The following is a 9,129-nucleotide window of genomic DNA, read 5'->3' as shown; positions in this document are numbered from 1 at the left end:
CACGTTAATGGGTGTGTTTTATGGAGAAATAGGATGCACTTGCTGCTCTCACCTCCACATACATTATGGATTAATGTAGTATGCCATCAAAGTTTTTGCTTACTATTGAAAAAAACCTTGACATAAGATATTTTCTTTTCTTCAACACATTAGAATATCAATTGTGCTGTTATCCTGAAGTGAAACATCATTTCTTTGGTTCACAGTGAAAAAAAAGTAGATTCAAAATTATTCTCAGTTATCTCGGCTTTAAATGTAAATTATAGAAAAGTTACTTACAAACCAAGAAACAGCAGTTAAGTGCTAAGGTCCTTGAACTGCTGGTGTGCATGGCGTCCTGTGTTCAAAGGAAAAGTCAGGAGCTAACCCCAGCCAACCACAGATCAGCAGACCCCTTCGCTTTGAACCGAGCAGTATTTGTGCAACTCACTTTCTTGTGTTACATGGCCATTCTAATCAGAACAGGGTGCATCTGTACATAGGAGCCGCTCGCGCTGGCTAACAAGAGCCTCTACTGTATGTTGTCCTGCCTCTGGTGATAGCAAGTGAGTAGATTAAATTGGCTATGGTGAAAATATTTACATCATAAAATTTGGCAAAACTACAAAGAAGAACATTTTTTTTTCCTAGAGAGCCAGCTGTTAAAAAACCTCAGCATATTCCCAATCAGCCACGCTGGAGACCACATTCCCGTGGCCACCACGGTCTTCAAAGGAAAGACAGCATGTGTTATGAAACAAGAGAAGCACATGCAGTATGTCCCCACATACCCAGGTACCCAGAGCCACTGCAGCGTCTTCTCCACGTGGAGGTCGGACCACAATTGTCTTTGAAGTATGTGTCTGATTGAACATATTGATGAGAGAAAAATCTCTCTGGGCTGTCAGTGAGCTGCAGACCCAGAAAGGATGAGGCAGGAGATCAAGACAAGAGAGACAAGACTTAAGGCACCATGATTTGGGGCTGAAGTAAAGGCCAGTTGTAATTTCAAACCTTAGAAACAGTCCGATCCAGGCAGTGAGAGGCCCAGAGATCTTTGGTTTATAGCGTCTATTTAAGTCGTTTTACAGATGTTTGTTGATTACAAATTGTTGAAATTATTGAAACCGCTTTCGCCTTACAAAGTGAGCAAAAGAAAACAATCAAATTATACTTTCAGACCTGTTAAAACTCTGGTAAATAACTGGCCAGGACAAGCGTGCGAATTAAAGAAGAATACACAGGTCAAGGCTTTGGCATTGATGGATTTCATCTTTTGTAACTACTATTTCTCTGCCTGAGACTTAAAGTTTGGTCCTTGGAGGTCAGACCAGCGCCTGTTCTCTCATTCCTCCACACATCTGTTTGTTGCTCTTTGTCTTCTAATGGCTACATCTGCATCTCCAGGTGAGAGCACTGGGCAGACTAGAGGATCCCCCAGTTTAAGGGCTTGCTTGCTTACAAAATTCCTCAAAAAAGGCCTCACCATCTTTCTCCAAAGTCTTTTCTTTGCATGCCCCTGCCCTTCAGCATTGGCACAATTCTCTCCCCAGCTACTGAGGAGGAACTGTAAATCCAATCTCCAGCTTTTGTCTCTCTCTCTCTCTCTCTCTCGCTGCCCACATATAACCAGTTACTGAGTCCTACCTGTTTTGTTTCTAGTAACTTCTTTTCTCTTTGTGCTTCTCTTCATTCCCAGCATCACTCACAGCCCACGCAGCCATCTTCTCGCCTGGGAGAATTCTCGCCTCTGAGAATCCTAATCAGTATCCCTACTTTTACTGCCCACTTCTAAAATATGACTTTGATCTCCTTGATTTCAATGTTTTTAATGCTTCTTGTTGCTGCTATGGAAAAATCTACACTCTCTAATAGCTATGTCACCTTTCATGAACTATTCTTCCCCCCTCATCTTTTCACGCCACTGCCCTTTCCAAGACTCAACTACACTAAGTGCTTTTATCAGTTCCCTGAAAGAGACACACTTTCCTCCAGAACTTCATATGTGCTTGACTCTCTTTAACCCCAACCCCTACTTCAACTGGCCAACAAGTACACGGAGTACTCAACTTAAGCATCCTTTAACTTCCCCTTTAAGTGTAGTTTGGGTACCTTATGTGCCCCTTTTTAATGTAGAAATTGATCAACACACTCATGCCTATTTGTCAGTTCCTTCCACTAGATAGTAGGCTTCTCATGGGCAGAGAGCATGTCTACTCTGTCTATAGTTACACTGCCAGTGCCTACCAGGACATCTGCATGGACCAGGTTCTCAATGAGTAAATCCACCTCATTTATTCATATTGTCTCTGTTGCCCATTAATAGAAAAGCCCAGGGACAGTAGATTCTGGCTCTATGGTAGTATGCTTGCCTTACATGCTTAAAGCCCTGGGTTCCTTCCCCAGTATTGAAAAGGAAAAGAAAAAAAAAAGAAGACCTAGAGTTGGTTGTATATCAGAATTATTTGTCTCCAAAAGTAGTAATTGTTCATAAAGAGAATGGTTGGGCGTGTATATTATAATGACATTTATTCATTGAGTACTGTAGCCGTTTGTGTGCATATACAGCATTGCTACCATACATTCACACTTTTAGGGGAAATGCGTGGTTGATGGCAATAGATAATGCTTACTGATGGTACTAAAATTTCATCCTATCAATATTTTTCAGTCAGGTTTTATCTGCTATTTACAATTTTTTCAAGGACAACTTTAAAGCAAAAATTTTCAAATATCTGACCTAAATATTTTAGGCTCCAGAATAAGTTTAACATCCACATAGCCTAGTAGCCCAAATATTCTATTTTAAAAGCAAGTGTATGAGGCACTTTGCTAACCTGTCTAGTAAACAATGTTCTTTTCCAAGCTTGCGTTCTCAGCATCTCTTCTGTCTCCCTGCACCCTGTGCGACTGACTCCTCAGGTAATTGCTGCCACATCAGGTTTGGAAATTGCCAGAGTAACACCACACCTGAGGCAGAGTAAAGTGTACCTACTCATTGCTGCAGCTGGAGCAGAAAGCCAGAGCCCGCCGTGTGGTGTGTGTGTGTGTGTGTGTGTGTGTGTGTGTGTGTGTGTGTGTGTGTCTTAACCCAGTAGAGAAAACTGAGGTCAAGATCACCTTCTACCTCCATGCTGTGTGTATTCTTTCTGTTGATTTTGCTGTTGTATAACTTAGAATTCTGGAAGAATTTTAGAAGCCCGGTGAAGTTCAGAACAGACATTCATATGCTTAAAAAATGTGAGCTAATTTGCAACAATTAACATCTTAATTTAAATTTCCCAGAACATTAGAGAGTAAAGTGAATTATCAGGAGTATGAATCTTTACCTCCATGTTATAATCATGCAATTTAAAATGCCTTTTTTGATGAAGAAATTAAAAGTCTACATACAAGTGTTATTAATGCCACAAGTTGACTTTAGAAAACAATTTAATTCTTCTTCTTTAGAGTAATATGTAGAAACACTGCCCTGGCTTGAGAATATACGTCATGCACTGAGCCGTTCTCTGGTTTGTTGCAGTCGCTTTGTTACTGAGTTTTCTTGGTTCTAGGTAGGTGACATTAAAAACAGTCATGATGCATTCCATTAGCTAATGCATTTTCTCTTCTGAGGCGTAAGCGTACGTGTATGAGTACAGCATAGAAACAAAGCCTAAGAAGGCAAAAGGAACCATTCCCCCTTGATGTTTGTTTGGAAGATTGTTTTAGTTAGGGTTCCTGTTGTTGTGAAGAGACACCATGACTGTGGCAACTCGTATAAAGAAAAACATTTAACTGGGGCTCACTCGCAGCTCAGAGGTTTAGTCAGTTACCATCACGGCAGGAATCATGGTGACATGCAGGCGGATATGGTTCTGGAGAAGGAGCTGAAAGTTCTTATTTTGACTCATGGGCAGCAGAAGTGGTCTGTCTCACTGGGTGTGGCTTGAGCATATATAAGACTTAAAAAGCCCACCTCCATGGTGACACACTTCCTCCAACAAAACCACACCTACTCCAACGAGGCCTCACCCCCTAATAGTGCCACTCCCTTTGGGGGCCATTGTCTTTCAAACCACTACAAAGGTGAACAATAAATTAGTCTTGTATATAAAACCATGATAATTTTCCTTACTAGGTAAAGTATTTAAGTGTGAAATCGTTTGATTTGCTTTCCCTTCAATCCTACATGAGTATTTCATATACAGAGGCTTATAAAACTGTGGTTGTGTTCTGATAATTCCAACATGAGTTAAAAATATCTTTCAGCAATACATTTAACCTTAACCCATAAGAATATCATAGTTTAGCAGATTGGCACGGAGAGTGTTAATTATTTACACCCAGGATCCTATGAATGATTTGAGAGCTGTGGCTCATTGCCATAACACACAAGACTGCCTTCCTGCATATCTCTAACCTGGGAGTTAATCAAAACCAAATTTTGAAGTACAGTTTATACTGAATGGTGTTGTTTTCACACCATTATAAAGTTAAAAGCTAGTCAATCAAACCATGTTCACCGGGGATAATCTGTGTAACTAAAGCAAAGAGTAAGGCTGTTGTGGTACTGACTCTAGGTCAAGTTTCCTGGGAAGCTGGCTCAGAACAAATTAGCAGGCAGGGAACATCGGGGAGGCCCTGGGACCAGCACCTGAAAAGACCCGAGCTCTGGCTGAGAATGTCTAACGCATAGTCAGAACACGCCTAGGTGGCACTGTGGAGCGCCCTTCTGCACTCACATACTGTCAGAAGGCAGTGCTCCTTGGCCAAAAACAACCTTCAGATATGTCTACGGGATGGAGTTGGCCAGAAAGCAGACACCAGTGTAAAGCCTTCAGTCTCGGGAAGATCAGTCTCTACATCTACAGTCACAGCATCTACTCTAAACTCCATTCTTTTCTTCCTTCCCTTTCCCATAGTGCCCGAGTCCTTCCAGAGCCCCGTTCTTAGCTGGGTGTAGCAGTGTACCTCATCAGCCCCAGCACTCAGGAGGCAAAGGCAGGCAGATCTCTGAGTTTGAGGCCACCTGTTCTTTGGAGTGCTATGTAAATGACTTCATTGTAAACGAGTTTGTCAGGTGGTCAGAGGAGGGCTGAGTTGTGTTGCCTGGGTGTCTCTCACAAGGCTAATAATGGATCGCAGTAAAGTTTGTGTGGACTGTTAACAGTGTCTCCAGCAAAGACCTCCAGACAGTATTAGGAAGTGGCGAAAAAGTACATAAAATGCCACCATTGAAAGTCACGGGACATCCATTTTGTGCACATAAACTACTGAGATTACTATCTCATCCAACCCCTCAGGTGGGGCAAGTCATCATCAAAGCTTGTCTTTGAGCTGGAAGGTTCAAGGGTAGATGTAGGTGTTTCCAACACTCTGGTTTGAGCTTTCTGGCTCTGTTCCAGTTCTCAAAGCAGTTTGAATAGATAAGAATAAAAAGACTTTCAGAACATGTTTGGAATAAAATATTCAGTGTCGGAGAAGAACTCATTTATCCAGAAACCGGGTCCTGTGCCCCCCACCCCCACCCCAGCATGCAGTTGCAACCTATTTATGACTTGGCTTTAATCATGATTTTCCTACTTATTTTTAGCACAAAGGATCTTTGCATCCAGATTTGGTAGTTCAGCGGGCACACACACACACAAAAAAAAGCTTTCTCCAGTCTTAGTCCAGAATATTGTAGAGCCCTTACAAGTCCTTCTAGCTTCTATTTTTATCCCTAGAATATTAGTCATATACCAAGATCAAGTAAGACAATGACCCAAAGCCAGTCATATACCAAAACCATAACAGTGCTTAGCCATAATTTTCCCTTTTGCTTATAGGAAAACATTAGCACTATGTTCAAACAAACTTTCAGATCAAAAGATTTCTTTATATCAGGTTTGAATTTGTGAGTTGGCTCTGCTGTTTACTAACTGTAGGATTTGTAAAAATCTTATCTACATCTTTTAAGTTCAAATACCTACCTGTGAAATGGTGAAATGAATATAACTAAAGGAAGTGATTTACATATAGAAAACATCCAGTCAATCTTACCATTATCAAATATAAACGTTAGTACCAAAGACATACATAGCATTTACTTTAAATTTCATGCATTGAGAGTCATTAAAGCTTATTCTGTTGTTGGTGCAAGAAAAGAAAATATAATTCTAGAAAAGAAAATTTGCTTTCAACTTTTTCTAATTTAAGTCCTTGTGAACTGTTGTTGCTTCTTGAAGACCCCAGAGTTGGTGAGCAGGATACAGGGTCCTGTGTAACCACATCGTCTTTGGCTTTGTTTGCCTGAAACACTTAACCACAGACCCACACCGTTTCTGTCGCCCCCTTTTCTTAGCAGTCAGATGGGAAACCACACTCAACAGAATACCCGCAGTTCTGTTGTGAATTTGAACATTTACAGCATAAAAACAATCCTGAAAACACTTCTAACTTCTGTGTGACATAAGCCTGTATGTTTACAGGATCAGAGAGAACATATTAACACTTTGTCATCAAAGTAAAAGTTAAAAACCTAGCTGTGCGGTGGTGGCACACCTTTAATTCCTGCACTTGGAAGGAAGAGGCAGGTGGATCTCTGTGAGTTTGAGGTCAGCCTGGTCTACAAGAACTCCAGGCCTGAACAGTAGTTCCTTGCGGTAGATATTCATGGATATGAACTTCTATGAACACATGTGGCCGATTTTTTTCCATCTCACGGAGCTCCAAAACTGGTTCTCCCACATTTTCTGCACTGTCAGGTTGTGCTTGCAGGGGGGGACATTTATGAGATGCTCAGATAGAGCTGGGCTTGGCCAGGTAGAGTGCTCCTCAGGCATTTCATTCGCCAGCCGTGAGGGACGTTTCTTGGATGCTCTGTGCAGGGCCAGCTGATCACAATTGCGTCTGCCGTGGAAACCCTGCGTTTTCCCTGCACACCACATTACTGACACCCAGGTCTGTGACATAGGCTTTCTCCCACCAACCTGGCTTGCAGATGTCTTTAGGGTATCAGGAGAGATTAGTTTTCCATCCCAGCCACAGTTCCCCCCCCCTTCCCATCCGCTTCCCACGCTCCCTCTGTTCCCCCTGCCATCAACTCCTCCTCCATCAGAGGGCATTTTTTAAATGGCAGAAATACCTAGAAGGAAACGAAGACCTGGACTTTAAGTCTTTTTTATGATTACAGGGGCTTTCCTAACACCCTTTCCTGACGCCGGGTGGTGCTCTATGGTCTCTGTCAATCAAGTAAGACAAAGAACCACTGAAACCACTCTTCTTCACCAAATGAATCAGGTCTCTGTCTCTTCCTGCAAAATGCTCATATCAGAAGCATGGGACTGTTGAATCCTCAGAGTATATGCACACTTCGTATGCCTTATCAGCTTTGCTAGTGAGAGAGCAGCATGGTTGCCCCTCGTGATCAGCTTGTTGGTCTCGTGAGGTCTATGCAGGGCCCTGTTCCCAGAACTATGATTTTACTACAATCTAATTTTTAGAGGTGGCCTACAGATAAGATTTAAGATGTTGATTTTTGAGTAGTTTGAACATGCAATCGTAGCAAAACTGAAATAGAATTTCCTGTGAGACACCATCTGCTGCCATTTTTTTTTTTTTTGCCTTTCAGTACATAGTAAGGAACATCAATACGAACTCATCTATAGTTTAATATAGATGTAGATAAATACATATGGAGATAAGCTCGGAAGTGAGTACATGCGCTAAAGATGTTGTGATTTAACTGTGAAATGCCCCTGTATTGTCAGCATGCTCATGTATACGTGAGCTATTAGAGTGGCTGTCTTCTAACAGAAAGTCAAAGAATCTAGCAGTTGTTCCATCCATGAGGCTGGGTGTCTCAGTTGGTCTTCAGTAGATGTGGGAATCCTGAAGAAGTAGGCTCTATTGCCAGTTACGGATTAAGCTTGCCAGTGAGGGTTAGAACAAGCAGGCAGAGCAAAAGCTTCCTCTTTCCATGTCCTTTATACAAACTGCCACGAGAAGGTGTGGTCCAGATTTAAGGTGGATGGAAAGGTCTGGTTTAAAGATGGGTCTTCCCACTTCAAGTGATTTAATTAAGAAAAGTCCCTCACAGGTGTACCCAACTGCATGGGTTTTAGTTGATTCCAGATGTAGTCAAGTTGACAACCGCGAATAGCCACAACAAGATCACCCCCTTGTCAACTTGACACACAGTTGAATCTCCTTATATCATGGTTAGTTTCCAAATGAAAACAATTACCAAGTCATAAGTATGCTTAACATGATATAACTGTCCCATGTACTATGGCAAACACATGCATTTTAGAATAGGTGGCACTGTCCCTTAAGGAGCATTCTTTTAGAATCTCAAACTTAAATATAACAACTGCTGGTATTCTCTCAGTTGATGTTACATTACATGATAAATCAAGAAAATAAAGAACAAATACCTGCACAAACATATTCTGTTTTAAACAGACTTAATTTTTATTATGCATACAGTATTCTGTCTGCATGTATGTGCACACACCAGATGAGAGCACCAGATCTGATTACAGATAGTTGTGAGCTACCATGTGGCTGCTGGGAATTGAACTCAGCACCTCTGGAAGAGGAACCTGTGCTCTTAACCTCCGAACCATCTCTCCAGCCCCTGCACAAACATATTCATAACAAAATATGACAGAAACACTCATGTCAATTATAATCCTTGTTTTTTTAACTGGTTACATGACAAGCAGTTAACTACCTTCCTCTACTATCCATTCTGTATTTCCTCTTCTCTCAGCAAGCTCCTTCGCAGGTCTTTTCCTGGAGGGGAGGAGTGATCCTTAACTTTATTACTGAAGGGTCTGTGCCCTTTGTCATCCTGCAATGGGGTGTTGTAGTTTCCTGTTGTCTTTAAACTTCTGTTTTATCTACTGTTCTATTATATGAAGAGACACCATGGCCAAGGCAATTCTTATAAAAGGAACCATTTCTTTAGGGGGGGGGGGATGTTTACAGCTTTAGAAGGTTAGTCTGTGATCATCGTGGGAAAAAGAAGACAGGCATAGTACTGGGGCAGTAGCTGAGAGCTTTACATCCTGAAGTCAGGCAGCAGACACAGAGAAGACTGGGCCTCGCAGGGGTTTTTGAAGCCTAAAAGGCTACCCCTTGATAAACCTCTTCCAACAAGGCCACACCTACTCCAACAGTGTC

The sequence above is a fragment of the Arvicola amphibius genome, chromosome 14, assembly GCF_903992535.2.
Source record: "Arvicola amphibius chromosome 14, mArvAmp1.2, whole genome shotgun sequence".
NCBI lineage: Eukaryota > Metazoa > Chordata > Mammalia > Rodentia > Cricetidae > Arvicola > Arvicola amphibius.
The sequence above is the reverse complement of the archived record's forward strand: the minus strand, read 5'-3'. Positions refer to the sequence as shown.